Source organism: Triturus cristatus, chromosome 8, assembly GCF_964204655.1.
Source record: "Triturus cristatus chromosome 8, aTriCri1.1, whole genome shotgun sequence".
Lineage (NCBI taxonomy): Eukaryota > Metazoa > Chordata > Amphibia > Caudata > Salamandridae > Triturus > Triturus cristatus.
In genome coordinates this window covers 890,845,038-890,862,068 of record NC_140591.1, presented here as the reverse complement: position 1 = coordinate 890,862,068, position 17,031 = coordinate 890,845,038, and the positions used below count along the sequence as shown (strand labels likewise).

Here is a 17,031-nt window from a genome sequence, read left to right as displayed (position 1 = left end):
AGAAGGAGAGAGGAGAAGCCTTCTGGATATCTTTCCAGGGCTGAGGAAGCGGATTCATCACATCCAATTTTAATGAACAAAGGCAAACAGAGTGGAGAAAACAAAGGCAGACACCAGGCGGAAGTATTGGGGATGCCAAACCCAAAAGTCTGAGTGGGATAGACAAGGAGGAGCATTGCTCCCAACATTTTTAGAAGTAACTGACGTTCTACCAATACGGGGGGAGCTGCAAAGATGAACAAGTTACTTATCTTCGGCAATGCTCTTTCTCGTAGAGACCTATCTAACTGAGGATTCCTCACCTTTTGAATATTCCCCAGGTGTCAGACTGGATCCGAAAACTTTTGAGCGGTACCTCTGCACACCAATACGGGGCACCGTATGGCTCCACACTGATGCTTTTCCATTCCTGAAATGATGGACCAGAATCTTCAGCCACACCACATCATGTGCATTGTGGCCTGCATCTTTTGGTGAGCTGCTCCAGTGCCTCCGGCCTGAGGGTTCATTTGAGGGTCACCTTTGCTTCTCTTGGGCTCCCAGTCTTGTGGTGAGTACCTTGGACCTTGCTGGTCCCAACGTTGCTCCATCTTAAATTCCTGCGTTGGTTGCATTTGCCGAAGCTTGTGAGCACACCCGCCAAACACCGACCCCTCAGCAATCGAAGTCCTTCGTGGGACAGCTCGTGCATGTCTCCTGGTTCTCCTCAGCGTCACCTGGTCTTCACAGCTGCAGAGTCAAGGTCGTCAGCCGTCCTGCAACACCCTAAATCGGAGGGCATTTGTCTTTCAAGTCTGGTCACCCCTAAGTGACAGACTGTCTCCACTACTTGCAGGTACCTCTCATCTAGAATCCACCTTGGTATTCCACCGGACACATTCTCCTTCTTCAAAAGCAGCACTTTCTCTAAGTCCTCCATTGGGTTCGACTGTGGTTTACGACACCAATTCACATGTATGCACCTGGCTTCCCTGGTGTATTTAACGTGGGGACTAGGGTATCCACGGGAGAGGTGGCTCTCCAACCTTCTGTCTTCCACAGGGTTTCTTGAGGGTCCACTGGGAAGGGTCCTTAATCTTTAAAAACCTAACAGCGATTTACACGTAGAGTTGTACGGAGCATGCAATCGTGTTCCCACACTGCACACGCTCGCCGTGGGGTCCCTATCTACTCACATTGGGAGGTTTCTTGGGTCAATTCTTCTAGATCCTCTCAACCTTGTCTTGACCAGAGTTGTGGTTCTTAAACCACTTTTTCAGAATATGGTTTGGTCCCCCCCGAGGCCCACTCTGTATTTCGTACTATTTACTGTACTTCTTTGCTAAAGTACTGTGCATATATCCGGGTAGGAGATATTTGTACGTTAGAGTATTATATAATAAATAGATATTTTTATAAATACTTTGTGTGGTTCTTTTTCTACTCAATCTATACTAAAAGAGTGCATTCTAGTAAAACAAGCTGCTTTACACTATCTGGACTAAGCCTGCTCTCCACAGCTACCACTTAGAGAGCTTTCTAAGGTAGTATAAGACCTCTTAAATAACCATAAGGGTTCTCTGGACTGGTGCAAGGTGTCCACTTACATAAGTGTACATCATATACCAGGCCAGCTTCTCACAGTGGCCATGGCCACGGAGGTGTTAAACAAGGGGGTAAGTACGTGTCTAATTCTGGCTTTGCCTAGGTTGAAGAAGTGGTGAGGGCATGGGTCGGTTGGGGCCCCTGAGTGACCAGAGTTCAGGATGGAAGTGGTGTTCTGAGGGGCAAGCTGGATCCATTCGGTTAGTTGGATGTCTGTGTTGTTGGCGGGGTCGTTATGTTGCTTCAAGAAGTCAGTGGCCATAGGGCTTAGGGTTGATGTTTCTGTAGATGTTGGGGATCTTGTTATGGAAGAAGTTTGCAAGATTGTCACAGAGTTACTGTGAGGGTGTAAAGTTGGTGCATGAAGGTGGGCATAGCCAAGACCCAGAAGCAGAACCCTGTCCGGTTATTACAACAGCAGGTCCTCCCGGAGCCTGATCGGAAGCCAAATGCCCAAGAGTGCTGGATATTATACACTCTCCAGAACTTAGGGCAGAAGAGGTATTGGTGGGAAGGCGTACAGGAGTCCAAAGTTCCACCCTAGGCTGAATGGGTCTCTTAGCGAGAGGCACCTAGAAACTCCACATCATAGAACTGCTGACTTTGCACGCCAGCCAAGGTTCTCCCCATTCGAAGAAGAGAAATTGCGCCACCTCAGGGTGTAACTACCACTCGTGATCTGCTAGGCATTGACTGCCCAGCTTGAGTGACCTGGCATTCAAAGATCCTACACACGGCTCACCATCAGGAAGATTCTCTGATACTACAGTCATTTCCAGAGGTGGTCTGCCTCCTGGCATAGGGTGCCACTTGGCGGCGGTGTCCGTGAGCACCTGCACCAGCCTCCCTTTGAAGGACAAAAGGAAGGCTTTCAAAGCCAAGTGGATGGCCCTCAGCTCCAGGAGGTTGCTACAGAGCTGGGCCTCTGCCGGAGACCAGAGATCTCCAATTGCCATCTCTCCTAGATGGCCACCCCAACCCAGATGGGATGCATCAGTGATCACTGTCAACACTGGATGTGCTATGGAGAAGGGTCTGTTGTTGACCCAATCACAGTCCAGTAAGCACCATTGAAGATCTTTCACAGTCTCCTTCATGATCTGGATGTGGTTTAAGAGGTCGCCTGAATGTTGGGCCCACTGAGACTTCAAATCCCACTACAGAGCCCGCATATGACACCTGGGGTAAGGACCAGCAGATGGCCACCAGTCTCAGCAGCCTCACAGTCAATATCACTGAAATCCAGGACAGAGACAAAGATGGGGATCAAAGTCTGAATGTCCTGGACTCTCCTTGCTGGGGTCAAAGGTATAAAACCAAAACATGTTGAGAATGGGGAGCATCTGAGGAGTATATTTGACTTCTGCAGTTTATGTGAACCCCAAAGACGACAAGAGGTTCACTGCCGTTTGTAGGTAGTTGACAACTACCAGGTGCAAGACTACCTTCAACAGCCAGTCATCAAGTTAGGGGACGACTGTGACCCCCTGACCTCCGTGGGTGTGCTGCTACCACTGCCATCACTTTCTTGAACACCTGAGAACCACTGAGAGACCAAAGGAGAGCACAGCGAACTGAAAATGCTCCAGGCACACAAAGAACAAGTGACACCAATGGGCCTAAAGGATGGTATATGAAAATAGGCATCAGGCAGATCTAACAAACATCTAGGCTCAAGGGAAAACCTAGGCCAGTGTGAGCACCTTGAATTTTTCCTTCCGGAGGAAGACGTTGAGAGGGAGTAGGTCACAAATGGGGCTAAAGACTCAGTTCTCTTTTGGCACCAGAAAGTAACAGGAATAACAACCACAACCTACTTCTAGCACTGGTACCCTCTAAATAGCCTCTTCAGCCAAAAGAGCTTGCACTGCCTGCTATAACACAGAAACACAGTCCACTGTCAGTTGGTATAGGGACAGGGGAAAGCGCAGCAAAAAGCAATGAATGGCAAGGTGTACCTCTTCCAGACTATCTGCAGGACCCACCTGTACGAGGTGATGGTTTGCCAATCCAGCAAGAATTCAATTTCTGCCTCGAGCAAGGTGGCTGTATTCCACTAAGGGCATGTCAATAAGGGGCATGTCAATAAGGGACAACTGGACATCACCTAAAATACTGGTAGAACACAGACCGGTGTGGCAGCAAATGGCGACATTGGTGCCAATGGCAATCCTGATGGAATCTGTGGTGTCTTAGTCACAACAAATTGTGAACGTGGCTTCATCACAACCATCCTGGATGGCTTGGGTAAGGAAAGACGGGAGATCTTCGGAGTCACCTGGGGGGGATTTGATCCACCAAATCCCAAAGAGTATTGGAATACAGTCCCAGGAGGCAGTTGGCATTCACAGACCTGAGGGTCAAATCTAGGGGAAGAAAATACCCTCTTCCAAAAGATCTCCACATGTTTAGACTCCCTATTGGGGGCAGGGGCGGTTGGAAGGTATTAGCGTGTGTTCGAATTGTAGATGTGTGCATTACCAAGATTTCAAGGGAGGGGTCCAAGGTCAGGAGCTGTAGATCAAGGACTTCAGCTGCCATATGCATTACCTTAGCGTAAGACGCGTTCTCCTCAGCGGCAGTACTGGGGGGTGAGAGGAGGCCCATGTCTGAGGGGACGTATGAAGGCAACAGCATATTGAAGGTCATCAAACCAATTCTCCTCGTGGTATGTGTGATAAGTTGGCCTGGTATATGCTGTCCACTAGTTAAAGTGGGCACCTTGCACCTGTCCAAACGACACTTATTGATGATTAGGTTAAAGACAACCTTTATTGATAGCTCTCCTAGTGGTAGCTATGGAGATCAGCCTTCTGGCTAAGGCTTGAAGGAAAGTAAAGCAGCTTGGTTTACCAGATTATAACCTCCTGAATAACCAAATGAAAGGAGAACCACACAAGGAAAATATAAAATATATGTATTTATTACTAAACACTCTCTACTAACCTCTTTATGAGATTAGAGAACAAGGCACACAATTTTAAAGCACTAGAACGACAGTAAATAGCACAATACACAGCGGGCTCAAGGGGGGGACCGAACCATATACTAAGAAAGTGGAAAAACAACCACAACTTGACTAGACAGTGCCTTGAGCACGTACAATCGCTGAGACCCCAAGGAACCACCCAAGGAAGTGACACAGGGGACCCACGGAGGCTGTATGCAGTGTGAGATCAGCTGCAAGATCTGTACAAATTTATGGGAAAGTCGCTTTTGGGATTTTAAAGATTAAGGGCCCTTAGGAGAGGACTTCAAGCAAACCCTTTGGAACATAGAAGGTTCTAAGGCCAGCACCCTTGAGAGTACCGAGGTAACCTATCCCAGGAGAGCCAGGTGCATAGGGGTCAAGTGGTGTCGGAAACGCTCGTTGATTTCAATGGCGTGGTGCGAAGAAGTGCTGCTGCTGGGAAGATGAGAAGTGTCCGGTATGATCCAAGCCTGAATCGGAGCTGAGAAGAACCTGAAAGCAGAGGGGGCAGAGTTTGGGTCACTTCACAGTGACCAGGGGCACAATAGACGAATGCCCACCGATGTCGGGTGTTTCAGGTGAGAAGATGTGAAGCTCGACTCTGCAGCCACGGGGACCAGGAGACGTCGACAATGACCAAAGTCCGGAGGTGAGCTGTCCCACGAAAGATGTCGAGTGCTGGGGGGTCAGTGACCGGATTGAACACCACAAGCTTTGGCAACTGTAACCCACGTGGTCAGAGTAAAGATGCTTCGGCGAGGACCAGCAACGTCCTGGGGACTCTCCAAGCTAAGGAGAGTCAGGGCACGTCCGAAGCAACCAGTAAAGCCCACTGAAAGTTAAAGATACCTTCACAGGGACCCACAGGTTGACGGACCAGGGATCGCCAAGGGACCTCGAGAGGAATCACAAAATATCAGCCCACGGAACACTGGTGGAGTGTAGGCCGAAAATCTTCGGTGGAAACACTGCTCGGGGTCAGGACTACAAGTAACCCAAAGCGCAGCCTCAGGGGTTGCCGGAAAGCATATGCTGCTGCAAAAGTACACGGTGCACAGGGGTTCGGGTTGCACAGTCCCCACGAGGGCTGCGGGTCTCAGGTATGCTGAGAGCACTAGTTGACCTTGGGGGACAGTTGGGAACCCACCTTGTGTGTTGCAGAAATCTTCGGAGTCCTCAGGAGCTCTGGAGATGCAAACTGGTCAGATGCGTTTAAGGTGCCTGCCTTGCAGGGGAGTAACTCCTTTACTCCAAATGAGATTCTTCAGTCATTCAGCGTAGTGTAGATAGTCAAAGTACTTGGTTTCTGTAGCAGAGTTTCGTCCAGGTAAATCTAAAGACCTGTAGTCAGGGGTTCCTACGTTATACCCAAGGAAGGGGTGGGACAAACGCTGGGGACCCACCAATGGGAGGGTCAGGACAGAGGGGTGGCTACACCCATGTCCTTTGTCCAGTTTCGCGTGCCAGAGCAGGAGCAAATGGCTCCTGCAACCGCTTTGAACTGGACTTTGCACAGGGACACCATATGTGCCCCCAGTGCAGACATCTAAACACTGAGTGCACCACCCAGCCCCAATAAACTAAAGCCTGTCTGGGAGGTGGTCACACCTCCCTGTGACAGGAAACCTATTGTCCAGCAGCAGGAGGGCAGACTTGTGTCTGTGGCTGGCAGCATCCATCTTGTGTTGCCAGGGTCTGTTAAGCTGGTACCAGGTGTACCGGTGTTGTCATATTTCTCCCTCTAGGAGGGTGGAATCATACCTCCCACACCAGTTACTGGTGTGGAGGTATGATTCCAAGGTGTTTGTCACCAAACACGACATGTTTCCATGCAGCCGTTTTAAAGTTAGCATTTACTGCGAGGTTATAATGCACTTAAGTATATATGGTTGGCTGCATCACAAGCAACCCCAGAATAGAGGTTTTGAAGGCTGCAGAGGGGCTCTGCGCATGCAGGTGCACCCTCTCACATAAAACCCAGCCTTCAGGATTGATAAGGCCTGCCAAAGGGGTGACTGATAGGTGTATGTGTGCAGTGATATGGAGTAGATATAGTGAATGTATATCAAAGTAAGGGGGTGCATGCACCACCTTACACAGGCTGCTGCAGCAGACTTGTGTTATTTTGAATGTTATCCCAGGGGTCGCATAATACATGCTGCACCCCCTGAGAGGCCTCTGGGGTACCTACGCCCTGGGTATATAGTATACCATATACTAGGGACTTATAAGGGTACCCCAGAATCCAATCTGGAGTGTACCTAAAGTACATGCAATCAATTTAGAGGAGAAAGCAGCTAGGCTGGGGTCCTGGATAGCAGGATCCCAGCCAGACTAAGTCGAAAACAGTGAAACATTAGCAAATAGTGGGGGTAACTATAAGAAGCAGATACTACTCTCCTACAGTATGGTTGACCAATTTTGTCACCCACAGCTTAATTATTGCCTAATCCGTCCCAAAAAATGAAGGCAATGTATGTGTCCTTCCTTGAGGTGGGGGAAAGTACAAGGGTGTGAGTGTGGCTTAGATGGAAGCAGAGTGCAACCTTAGTTAAGGTTGCAGTGGCCCGACTCCGAGGAGGATGAGTTGATAATCCTCCGGCATCGGTGCTCCGGGTATCGGCATGGTGCCAGAGGTGGAGTTGGTATAGGAGCCGGGGAAGGCCCAGTGGTGGATGATTCGAATGGTCCAAATGGCACAGAGGGTGAATCAGCCAGCGGTGTCCAAGATGGATAGCCTCAGGGGTGGAGCTTGACACCAAGGAGCATGGCAGCATCTTCCTAGAACTGCTAGCTCACTGGGCCTTCGTCACCAAAAAAAGCCCACCGCAGTCGGCTACCAGCAGGCATCCACCCATGTAGTCTGGGCGTTTAGTCTGGTGAGCACCGGAAACCACGTGAATAACAGCAGAGTAGTGCCTACAGGGCCCTGTACACCAAGAAGCAGAAACCGGCAAGGACCAGTGCTGACCACAACAGCTTCACTCCTGCTGCTTTGGCCTGCCGTCATCCCCACAATGGAAGAAGCGGGTTGCAGTAGCCCTCCCCGAGTCACTTCTAGCCCCATAGAAATCTGGGCCATGGTGGCCAGGAACCGGTGCAGCCTCCCCTTCAATGGGAAAGTAGCACAGGCGAGCAGTATGGAGCTTGCCCTGACAGACCTACCACCCTCTCCATTATCCTGGCAGTTCGTACCTGGCCTGCCGACACTTCCCTGATCACCTGGGACCGGCATTCCAACCCCATAAACATCTAACTAGGACTATCGTCCTTGAGGCGAAGGCGACCATCTTGAGTGTGGGTGTGTGAACTCCTTCACCATTGCTGCTGGCGACCACTGAACTTATGAACAAGTTACTTACCTTTGGTAACTATATATCAGTTAGAAACATAGGTTAGTTATAGATTCCTTACCTTAGTAATTTCCCCCAGTCATCAGACTGGATCCGGAAAGTTTTTCGTCAGCAGTACCTCTGCGCTTCGGAAGGTGGCGTCGGTCGGATCCGGGTCAGGATGATGTAGCGGTAGCTACTTACACACCGCCCTCGCGCGCCGACGTCAGTTCTGTACACATCTTTCCGCACCAGAAACGCAGAGCCATGTAAGACACTGACCACTGGTGCACAAAACTAGGGCCCTGTAAGGATGTCCTTAACCCTAGAAATCAGTTCACAGAACGGGGAGGATGGGTGGGGCGGTTAGGAATCTATAACTAACCAATGTTTCTTACAGATATATTGTTACCAAAGGTAAGTAACTTGTACATCTGGAAGAAAAAGTTAGTTATAGATTCCTTACCTTAGAATAGATACCCCAGAAATTCCAACCCCGGAGGTGGGTCGGCGAACCAAGATCACACCAGAAAGTCCTGGAGAACAAAACAGCCAAAGAAGACGTTTATCCGGACCGGACTGTCCAGGCATTAGTGTTTGGTAAACGTGTGCAGCGATGCCCATGTAGCTGCCTGACAGATGTCATTCAGAGGAACTCCTCGTCCCAAAGCAGTATTGGCTGCCTTCGCTCTGGTGGAATGGGCGCGTAGCCCCACTGGAGGCTCCTTTTCAGCTAGAGAATAGCAGGCTTTAATACACAAAACGACCCATACAGAGATGGTCCGCTTGTGTATGGCCCGACCTTTCATAGCGCCCACGTAGCCATCAAAGAGTTGGTCATCCACCCGGAACTATTTGGTGCGATCCAAATAGAAGGAAAGCGCACGTTTTGGGCCCAGACGGTGGAGCCTCTCTTCCGCTTTAGAAAGATGCGGAAAGAAGGTAGGCAAAGTGATGGTTTGCCCGATGTGAAAGGAAGTGACCACCTTGGGAAGAATGGATGGACGAATTCTTAGGACAACTTTGTCCGGATGTACAGCCAGAAAAGGGGGCTTGGATGAAAGCCTGGAGCTCACTCATTCTTCTGGCAGATGTGATGGCTACCAGGAATGCAGTTTTAAGAGTTAAGTCTTAAAGGACAGTTGTGAAGCGGCTCAAAGGGAACGCACATCAAATAGGTCAAGACCAGAATCAAGTCCCACTGAGGCATAACGAAGGCAATAGGAGGAAAGAGATGAGTTATGCCCTTTAAGAAACGATTTACACCTGGGGACTTGGAGAGAAGGCTGATCAGGAAGCCTTAGAAAGGCAGAAATGGCCAAAATATAGCCCTTGATAGTGCCCAGAGCAGAGCCCTGCTGGGCCAAAGAAAGGAGTAACAAGAGAACCTCGGAAAGAGGGGCAGAAAAGGGATCCACAGCCTGTGCTTTACACCATGCCACAAATTTGTTCCATCAGCAGGCGTATACAGTCTTAGTAGAGGGACGCTTGGCTGCAAAGATTACATCACAGACCTCAGGAGGCAAGTCGAATGACGTCAACAGCTGCCGCTCAATCTCCACGCAAGGAGGTGGAGGCTGGACAGGTTTGGATGGAGGACCATCCCCGGCTGCTGCGACAAAAGATCCTCCCGAAGAGGCAGTCTGACCAGAGGATCGATGGCCATGTTGAGCAGCTCGGGATACCACACTCTTCATGCCCAATCCAGAGCCACAAGAATGGCTTGGACCCGGTCGCACTTGATCTTCTTCAGAATTCTGGGCCGAAGTGGTATAGGCGGAAAGGCGTACAACAGACATCATGCACCTGCGGTTAAGTTTGTCCGCCCTGCCGTTCAGTGAACCTGCCAGGTGATATGCCCTGATGTTCCAGCCATGTCCAGAGGCGGAGGGCCTCCTGACATAGGGTCCACAACCCCACCCGCCTTTTTTGTTGCAGTACCACATGGCGGTGATTTTCTGCGTGAACACCTGCACTAATCTTCCCCGAACAGAGGGAAGGAATGCCTTCAGTGCAAGACGGATCGCCCAAAGCACCAGAAGGTTGATGTGGGGCCCGGACTCCCTCAGAGACCAGATGCCTCTGATCTCCGCCTCTCCCATGTGGCCGCCCCATCCCAGAAGGGATGTTTCCGTCACCACTGTGTGGTCTGGTTGGGGAAGGGAGAGGGATCGGTCATTGACCCAATCCTGGTGTGTAAACCACCACTGCAATTGTCGTGAAGTGCCCTCCGAGATCTGGATGCAATCGGACGGATTCCCCATGTAATGCGCCCACTGGAACTTCAGGTCCCACTGCAGAGCCCACATATGCCACCTGGCATGATCGACCAACAGGATGCAGGAGGCCATGAGGCCCAGCAGCCTCAGGGTCATTCTGACCGAAACCCGCGATAGAGGCTGAAAGATCAGAATCATAGCCCGAATATCCGGGACTCGCTGTTCGGGAGGATAAACCGGAAACCGTGCCGTGTCCAGAACCGCTCCGATGAAGAGGAGCTTCTGAGAGGGGATCAGGTGTGACTTTGGCACATTGATGGAGAACCCCAGCGAATGCAGGAGGTCGGCCGTAGTCTGGAGGTGGGAGATGACTGTCTGGGGCGAGCCCGCCTTCAACAACCAGTCGTCCAGATAGGGAGAAGACTGGAACCCCCTGATCTGCGCAGATGAGCAGCTACCACCGCCATCACTTTTGTGAACAGCTGAGGGGCGCTGGTAAGGCCAAAGGGGAGCATGGTAAACTGAAAGTGCTTGTGGCCTACTGTGAACCGCAGGTAACGTCGATGGGCAGGCAGGACGAGGATGTGAAAGTAAGCGTCCTGCAAGCCCAACACTACCAACCAGTCTCCAGGGTTGAGGACAGACAAGACCTGAGCGAGCATCAACATCTTGAACTTCTCCTTCAGAGAAAGCGGTTGACGTTCCTGAGATACAAGATAGGATGCAGGCCCTTATCCTTCTTGCGTACCAGAAAGTAGTGGGAGTAATAACCACTACCTACTTCTGGGGCAGGGGCGCGCTCAATGGCTCCCTTGGCCAAGAGAGCCGTAACTTCCTATTGGGGAAGGCCCATGTAATCCTCCGACAAATGATGGTACTGAGGTGGAATTGCTGGAGAGGTAGCCTCGAAGGGGAGGGAGTACCCCCTTTGGACTATCTGCAAAACCCACCTGTCAAACATGATGATGGCGGATCCTGCCGCCTACTAGCGTTTGATGGGCCTGGAATATCGTACTAGGAAGGTTTGGAGGCTGCTGCAGAGGGATGGGTTGGTGGACTGGTCCGCCCGCTGGCCCCCTGAACCACGGCGGTGATTCCCACGTCCCCGGCCGCGCTAAGGTTGGGAAGCTTGCTGCGGCCTGTGGCTCTGAGCGGAACGTAGTGGGGCACCCCTTCCATAGCCACGAAAGGGGCAAAAAGCACTGTGCAGGACGGCTGGAGAGGACCAAGGACTTGGCCGTAGCCAGTGAGTCCTTGAAACGCTCAAGAGCGTTGTTCACTTAGTCTCCATAAAGGCGACGGTCATCTAAGGGCATGTCCATGAGAGTACTCTAGACATCCCCAGAAAAGCCAGTCTCATCCAGGCGTAGGGTTGAAGGGCTACTGACGTAGAAATCGTCCTGCCTAGAGAGTCGACGGTATCCAGCCCACAAAGGATGGTAAACTTAGCTGCGCCCCTTCCGGCGGCGACAGCCTGAGAGAGTAGTGTCCGGGCCTCTTCCGGACACTGAGGCAGCACTTACGCAACCGTGTCCCACAGAGTGAGAATAACAGCACAATAGACATGCAGTGTTTACCGACCGCAGTTCCAAGTTGCGGGAATTAAAAATCTTCTTTCCAAGATGATCCAGCTTCTCGGATTCCCTATCTGGTGGAGCGTTAGAGAATGCGCCCTAGGAAGTAGAGGCTTGGACCACCGAGCTCTCAGGGAGGGGGTGTTGGGAGAGGAAAGTGGGTGGGGTCGCCCAGGGCCGGGCAGTGGCGTCAGGCGATTATCCTATCCACGGGAGCTTCAGTGTTGGGCCTGGACCCGGTGCCCAAAAGGATGTCGGTGAGGGCCTCATTAAACAGAAACAGGGGCTCTGAAGAGGTCGCTTGTGGTTGAAGCACCTTTGTCAGGACGTTAGTCCTGACTGCCACGGTAGGAGGCTTGAGGTTGAAAGCCTCGGCGGCCCTACGCAACACCACTGTGTATGACGCTCCCTCCTCCGTAGCCACGGTAGGAGGAGACGACATGCCATGGTCAGGAGATGTATCAAGACCACTGGCATCCCCCAGGTCATCACTTCAGTCCGGGTCATACTCCAACTGGTTGGTCAGAGGGTCACCTGACCCCTCCAAGTCCTCCCCTCATCCTCTGGGTGCCAGTCTGGTCTAAAAGGGACCCAGGAGTGAACAGGGGCACAAAAACCCATCTGGGCGCCGGATCAGGCGTCGGGCGACATCGGTCTGGCTCCGTTTCCACATCAGGATGGAGGCCGGGTCGGCGCCGTCGGGGGGGGGCGACCGGCGTCGGATGCGGTCACGGAGGAAGCGGCACCGGTGGAGGCATAATGAGGTCAACCAGCGTCGATCCGGATCCAGGCCTGGATCCAACGGGGGCCTGCGGAGCCGCTGGCAGAAAAGGCCTAGGCCCCCCCGCCCCAACCGAGTCTGCGGGGCCTGAAGGCGGGCCAGCGTGTTCGCCCAAAGATGGCGTGCATCGCCTCATTGAATTTATGAAGCTGGGCAGGAGTTGCTTCAGGTCACACAAAGGGAGGGAAACTCTGAATCGGCTCTTCAGGCTCGCGGAGCCGTGAGAGGGGCACCGCCCTCGTCACATCAGCCGACCGACGGGGAGAAGTCAAAGAGCGATGATGCTTCTACGACTTCTTCTTGTGCTTTGACTTACCTGACCCAGAGTGCGAAGACGTAGAAGAGTGGTGATGGCTTCGCGACCAGTCCCTCGACCTCCCTCGCGACCGGGACCACAAACGGCACTGAGCCGACTGCCAGTGCTCAAGAAGCCTTCGGGACCGCTACCGCAAAGCCTTCGGAGCAATGGACAGGCAGTCGGAGCACGACTTGGGGTCGTGGTCGCGCTCCAGGCAAAAGAGGCACACACGGTGCAGATCAGTCACTGACATCAGTCGGGTACAGGAACCGCAAGCCTTGAAGCAGGACATCCCTATGTGCACCAGGAGTCATGAGGACTCAAAAAGTTGTTGACAAAAGTCACCAAAAAGCCAGTCAAAAAATGACAGGAGGTACCGCTCTCTCCGGATCTGCGCTGGCCGGCGCAGAAAAAGAATGAACTGACATCAGCATGCAAGGGCGGCGTCTAAGTAGCCACTGCAATGTCATCCCGGTGACCACGACACCAACAATGGACGCGGAGCCGACTGACGGCACCTTCTGACGCACAGAGGTACTGCTGAGGAAAAACTTTCCGGATCCAGTCTGACACCTGGGGGTCATTTCTAAGGTAAGGAATCTAGAACTAACTGTTTCTTTCAGATATAGAGCATTACACGCTGGTAACAGCCATGTTGCCAAAAGAACACTCTACTCAGATTTTCTGGCCTTACTTTTGGGACCACCTTCACCTCACCCTCTGATCAATAGAGCTGGGAACAATAGGGAAAAACCCCTTCATTGCTCGTCTTGCGACAAAGATCTCTCTGGCTACTTCTGCTACACGTTCATCAACCCCCTCATCAACTTGCTATCACACATGTCCAGATCAAAGTCCACCCAACAACTTCTCTTCTCAGAGGCTTTCTCCAATACCAAGGAACCGGCAGCCATTCCGCCATATGCAATGGAACATGACTCACCAACCATACCTTTATCAGCCATGAAAATTTTACTCCAATAACTGACATAAAAACATCCCAGGGCTCAATCAACGACAGTCTCTAAAATGACAGCGGAAGTCTAGTCACTCTGATCGACATTGCCTCCTTCCTTCACAGGCTGGATAATGAGGGCACCAATTAAAGGACATCAAAGCACGTTTTGATAGATGCCATAACAGTCTGCAGATATGAGCACTTTAAAAGGTGTTCATTGATCTGGAAGTCAGGATCAGACAAGAGAATATTTGCATAACAGGTGTCCCAGAAAAAATGGAAGGACCTAACATGCTTACGTTAAACTGCAACTTTCTACCACAACTCCTTGAAATGTCACATGTACTACAGATGGAGATACAGAGGGAACATAGTGTCAGATTGTTAGACCTGTCAGCCCTTTGGGTGGTCCCTCTTCATCATGATTTATTTTGTCCCACTTTTGCCTCAAACCCTGTTATAATTTTTCCTTTTTGGGAACCACCAGACTTTTTAGTGTTGATGCAGGGTCAGGGAGCCATTTTCCCTACCCCTGGAACTTCTGTCTGAGGGCCTGACACACAAAATGGTGGCCACCCATTGTCACCTGTGACATCACCAGAACCCACTGGAGGTTTCCAGAACATTCTAGAACCCTGTGACAGAGGGAGGCAGTTTAGAATGTTGGGAGGCCATCTCAGTGTGGCAGTTGGAATCTGACTAGAGAGGAGAGAGGACCAGTTCAGAAGGTGGTCGGAGTAAGGCAGCAGGGGTGGAAACCAGTGCTTGGAGTGGGGTCCAGAAACCCACCCTTGATGCTAGTCCCTACTGACCAAGCCCAGCCTAGAGCCCTGTGTGGGACCAAGACCAGAAAAACCATCTTAAGGACCTAAATATTGTGAAGAGGCCTTAAAGAAGAAGACCAGCAAGCTCCTGACCTGTTTAGCGGTGTCCTCCTGGAGTCCTGACGTCGAGAAGCCTGGAGACCTGAGGCCTGAGGTGGAGAAGCGGCGCTGACAGAAAGCAGACGTCGTACCCGGAGCCGTCAGAGGTCGAGAGAGGGCGCCGACGGAGGTCGTGGAGAGGCACCGGAGGTCGAGTAAGGAGTCACCTGAGGTCGAGGTGAAGCGCGCCGGAGATCGGGAGTGGAGATCGCACTCCGGAGACGCCGGAATCTGAGGTGAAGCGCGCCGGAGGTCGGGAGTGGAGGTCCCACTCCAGAGACACCCGGAAGCGGGGAGACCGTGACCCTGCGACGCCGGAAGGAGACATCGAGCCGGAGCAGCCCAGCGACACCGAACCGAAGCCGCCCAGCGACACCGAGCAGAGGCCGCCCAGCGACACCGAGCCGGAACCGCCAGCGACACCGAGCCGAAGCCGCCCAGCGACACCGAGCCGAAGCCGCCCAGCGACATCGAGCCGGAGCCGCCTCACGACATCGACACGGCGCCGAGCGGAGCCGATCATCGTGAAAAGGGCAGTAAGTGGTAGAAAGGGCATCTGAGGCCCTGTGGAGCCCTAAAAGACCATTCTAGGGGCTAGAGGGGTGTTAGCACCAGCCTGGGAGTGCCAGGGGTGAACTGAGACTGGTGCAGTGACCTCTGTGAGGGGTTGTGTATTTTGGGAGAGCCAGATCCTTAGGTTACCCTTATTCTACCTCAGTTCAGGCCCAGCCTTGACCAATCTAGGTGGGACACCCCCCATGTCATCCCAATGACCACAAGCTGTACTTGGGCATAGTAAAACCAAACTACCTCAGGAAAGTGATGTGAACTGTAATTGTCATTAATTGTGTTATTTAAGTTATTGAGGGTGCTTTATTTATTGACTGTATTTATTGTCTGACTGTATTTATTCCTGCATTGTATTTATTGTCTGACAGTATTTATTAGCCATTTGTATTTATTGCACCCCTATTTATTCCTTGCTTATTTATGACCTGATCCTATTTATTGAAACCCACTGTGGTATTATTTATTTGACCTGCCCTTTTAAAGGAGAATCTTATGGTACTGTATTTATTTTATGAACCCTGCAACTAAGAGAAAATAAGATAAAGACAAACTACTTTCTTTCATAATTTTTACGGTGTAGTGTCGTTTTTGGAACGGATGAACGCATGGTTATTGTGAGGGTGTGACGTACGCTTAACACGGTGCCTGACCCCCGACCGCTCGAGCCAAGCTACCATTGTGCTGGGAACCTGGTGACTGCTAACCCGGTTGCCCGGTTTCCAACATAAAACATGCACCTCCTCTTCACCGCAGGGACCACGCCCTATTTTGGCCTGCCTTCGCAACAGCAACAAGCATGGCAGATCATCTTGATGACAAGGAAAATGGCCCCAAACAATTCAAGAACCATTGAATCATCTCTCAGCAGACTTCTCCCATGAAATTAATCGCAAGAAGAAGCAGTTCCTGACTCTAAAGTCCTGTCTCGGAAAACGTGACATACGTTATGGTCTCTTGGAGCCAGTTGTGATAATGATCACAGTGGAGGACAGAACTAGCGAATACGAAGAGCCCGAGGACTTGAAGTTCTGGAGGCACTGGACATTTCTGACATGGAAACCCAGCAAAACCATGAGGAGCCAGCATCATCCAACCAAGTGAGGGAGGACCAACCAATGATCAGGACGAATGCAGGAAACCAGATAGAGTCACCCAACGATAATCAGAATAAAGGGCGGAGAGCACATCGAGTAAAGAGACTAAGCACACGAAGGGACTCATCACGATCCCTGATCAAAACCTAAATTGACCTTCACTTGGCAGATCGGAGACCCATTTCCTTAACACTGGAAAGACCACACCCTAGTCCTGGGTGCTGTCCTGACCTAGAGGGAGCACCTGATGTGGACCGTCCCTGTTGTATGCCTCAGTTTTGTGACTACCTGACGTGACTACCTAACAGGGCTCTACGATATACCACCTTGGGACGTATGTTCCCTGCCATTTGTTTTAGTAATGTATTATCCTTTTTATATGTTGTTTTGCATGCTATGTATAGTAGCTTTACAAGATTGTTGCTCAGTACATTCTAGGCACAACTTTGCGCCCATTGGTCTGAGTTAATCGATGGGCAACAGGTTACTTCCTGGTTTACTTAGTGTTACACTTGGACGAGTCAGTGAACGGGGCCCCCCAGCCAATGCCAGGCAGACTTGGCATCACCTTGAACCTATGGATAGGATACACACGCTCTCCTGTGCTGGGAAAAGAGAAGATGGTCTTATATGAGTGCATCTGAGATCTTCTATCTTGTTTATTACAAACCTGATCCTTCTATCAATACCGCCGGAGCAGCCTCCTGTTCGCTCTCTGCATCCCCTT

General features: G+C 51.3%; 1 protein-coding gene across 1 annotated transcript in view; it reads right to left on the bottom strand.

Moving 5' to 3' along the window:
- POLA1 (DNA polymerase alpha 1, catalytic subunit) overlaps window positions 1–17,031 on the bottom strand; it is a 2,011,520-nt gene that overhangs the window by 843,033 nt on the left and 1,151,456 nt on the right. The window lies entirely within an intron of this gene.